Genomic DNA, 3,568 nt, shown 5'->3' with positions numbered 1-3,568 from the left:
TGTGCACGCATAAGGTTACTCCACTGGTGAAATACAAGTATTCATACTTACCTTCCTTTGGAGAGAGGTCCGAGGGCTTGAAATGAATGCTGTGGCAGAGGTGGCTATGCTCATACGCATGCCCAGACATTTTGCCTGCTCAGGGAAGAGAAATGCTAGAGTGACAGGGTGAAAAAGGTTCACCATTTATAATAAACAAAACCTCTCATATGCAACTTATGACAAGACAAAAACATCTCTGGGAAACATCCTCAACTTTTCTAAGTTACTTCTGGGGAATGTTTGCAGGCTAGACAGTTGTGAATAAAAGCTGTGCCCTTCGTGTTGGTAGTAGTCATGTGCCCTGAAACAGCCTATTACAGCTGACATACATAAATAAGGAATATTTTGAAAATCTAAATTAAGTTTCAAACTTCATAGGATCTGTTTGGTTTGTTTATTTGTTTGTTTGTTTGTTTCTGCATTTGTCTTTTCAATTTCTCATTCTCTGTGGACAAAAAAAAGTTGTCCTAAAACCCGAAGCCTATGTTTGGCAAAACAAAGAATTAGAAAGCTGTAGCTGTAAACTTGAAGTGCTTTCTGGAATAAAAAATGAGCCTTGCAAAGATGAAGGCGAAGTGAATCCTCCCAGAGGTCATGAGAGCCCCTTCTGGCACTGATGGAGACACCTGGGACATGGTGATCTGCCTACACTCACCTCAAAAGAAGAGTGATCAACACCACCACCATCTGGAAGACAGTAAGTGGTTCTAGTGTTGCTTCCCTCACCTCGCTTTGCTCGCCCCACGTAGTTTGCTATGTAATGGTATGAGAGATTTCAGTGTAGAAGAGTGTAGATTCTGACGAACGATGACTTAGAGGTTCTGTTAGAGGGGTTTGGCAAACAGACCATTTTGTTGTCTATCTGGAAGAATAAAGGCTCACTATGAGAGCTAGAGCTGTTATGTCTCTGAGTGGTGGGTTTACAAATCCCTGAGTCACCAAGGCACTTGAAGGCACTAATTCTGACCAACGTATGCTTTTTTTGTCAAGCATTGGAACGGGCTGCCCAGGGAAGTGGTTGAATCACTGTCCCTGGAGGTATTTAAAAGCTGGGCAGACGAGGTGCTTAGGGACATGGTTTAGTGGTGGGATGGCAGGGTTAGGTTAGTGGTTGGACTTGATGATCTTAAAGGTCTTTTCCAACCTAAACAATTCTATGATTCTATAAGGGGAAGGGACCAGGGGAGGTCTCTGGTCTGGGCTCCTGCTTCGGAGCAGGTGACTGCCAACTGCTGACCAGGCTGCTTGGCATGGGGGTCCATCAGGATTACACTGAGTGGCTGCTCCCCCTTCTTCCTCTCACTTCCAGCAATGTCCTTTATGCTTTACCACAAAGCTCAGAAAGCAAAGAGGGGGAAGCGTGCATCCCTTTGTCATGCAGCCCCTCTGACCAGACTCCCAAATATCCTGGGGAAAGTTCTGGGAGAGGCGTCCCGCCACATGGTGTGGCCAGGCTATTTCAGCAGCTCCACAGTGCCTCTCCGTGCCTTCGGCACCTCCTGCTGTGCCCAGCATGGACACTGCCTCCGGCTGGCCTCTGCCCAACCTGGCAGCCTCGCAGAGAGCTGGCCCTGACCTACCCAAGTGCTTTTGCCCGCACGCCCTGATCAGACCGTACACAGTAGCTCTCTGCATCCTCTGCTCGTAACAGTGGCAACCTCAGGTTGACTTTTAAAAGCAGGCTTTTGAAGGAAAGGAATACCAGAAAATTTAGCTTCTCCTCTGTTCCCTCGAGGTCTCAGCATGGTACTTTCTTGGGTGTTTGGCTTGGAAAAAATATGTAAGTAGCCCTACTTAAAGTTTAGGGTACAGATAAGTCCTTTGTTGACTTAAAGTGAACAGCGGCAAAGCAGCTGAACCAGGTCACAAGAATGAGGCAGAAAAACAGCTACTGAAGTCTCCCGCTCCGAATCCCACCCCGGGACACGGCTCCTGAGCACCTGGAGATTTTCCAGATTGCGTCATGAAATGCATCTTTTATCTAGAAACCAGTGACCACACTTTAACGTCTGATTCGAATTGCCTCCCCCCTCACTTCCAAGTAATTCTAGCAGTTGGTAAAACATTCTTTTGCCTGCAAAAATGAGCAGTTGCAAGGGGAAATGTAAATTGCAGCTTCATTTAATTCTGCAGGCTGGTTTCCAAATTAACTATATTTCTCCGCAGTCCAGGAAGTCCTTGTATATAATCATAAATAGCCTGTTATAAAGCAGTAAGGCATCAGTAATAGTTATATCTTAATTAAGCTCTAAGAAAGACCATTTTCAGACTGTTATAAGCCAAGCAGGTTTCTCTCTGCTCCATCTAACCATGCATTACCTATAGATGCCAGCATGATGGGTACCTCATAAATGGAAATGATCGCATTGAACGGTAAACTTTGTTCCTCGTTATTGTTACCTCCAAATTAAAACATTAACAAAACCTGTGCAGAGTTCAGGCTTCCCTGGTTAACTGCAGGTGCATAGTGCTAATACTCGTTTGCCTACCTTAACTATAATGTTGATTTTTATCTTAATTGGCTTCATTTGGTTCATTTGCCCTGGGGGATGAATTTGGCTTTGCATCGTTATTCTCTTTCATTGGAACAACTGAACATCAGAGCGCAAACAAAGTATGCATGCTCTTATTTAAGAAGGTGCGATGGCTTTTCTGATCACGGTATTTGCAGGATGAAACAAACTGATTTTTTCTAATTATTTTGTTTTATTTTGGCGAGGGGGTGAATATCATCCCACGACCTAGAAATGAGCAGGGGTTTTTTTATCTTTTTTTTAATTATTTTTTTTTTCACTTAAAGAGTTAATGGTGGTTTTGGCGTGCTTTTTATTTCCCCTTCTACCCAGGCAGTGAGCAGATTGTCCGGTAGGTGGCTGGCATTCTCCGGCGCTCGCCGGCGGCTCCCCCGGCATTTACCGCACTCATTTAAGCGAGCCTGCTCTCATCATGGGAAGCAGGGGAAGAATTGACGTCCCGCAGATCCTGCCTATAGGATCCCAGCCGCCCTCCGAGCCCTGCTTTTTCCTCACTTTAAATCCCGCCGGCGAGCGCAGGTGCTGAAAGCCGGGAGAGATTGGCGATGCAGCGTGCCGGCGACTCCCAAAAGTTCTTGCTTTTTGTAATTCCCTTGTTTCAGGCTCGGTTCTGCTCAGCAGACCTGAAGCTGGGAATTTAATGAGCCTCGATTTTGAAAATGCCTCCTGCTTACTGGTCTTTGAATTTGATAAATGGCCTTCCGGAGGCCAGGAGTACCTAACAGCAAGACAAAGTCAATGAGGAAAAAGCAAGTTTCAGGATTCAGTCTGTGCTAAAAGATGTTCTCCTTTCACCTTATGGAAAGAGTACTCTTGAGCAAGCTGCAGTTGCTTTTTGTTTTGTTTATTGTCAAGATGTGTCACGAAGCCATGTGACTTTTAAACTATTCTGACTGTTTAAAGCCAGCAAGCAGCAGCAAAATTAAAGGAAGAAATTTCTTTGAGGATTTTCAAAGAAGAAAGCTCTCTTCTGAGAAGAGCTAAGCAGGACG

Source organism: Egretta garzetta, unplaced genomic scaffold (assembly GCF_000687185.1).
Source record: "Egretta garzetta isolate BGI_Z169 unplaced genomic scaffold, ASM68718v1 scaffold445, whole genome shotgun sequence".
Taxonomy (NCBI): domain Eukaryota; kingdom Metazoa; phylum Chordata; class Aves; order Pelecaniformes; family Ardeidae; genus Egretta; species Egretta garzetta.
The sequence above is the reverse complement of the archived record's forward strand: the minus strand, read 5'-3'. Positions refer to the sequence as shown.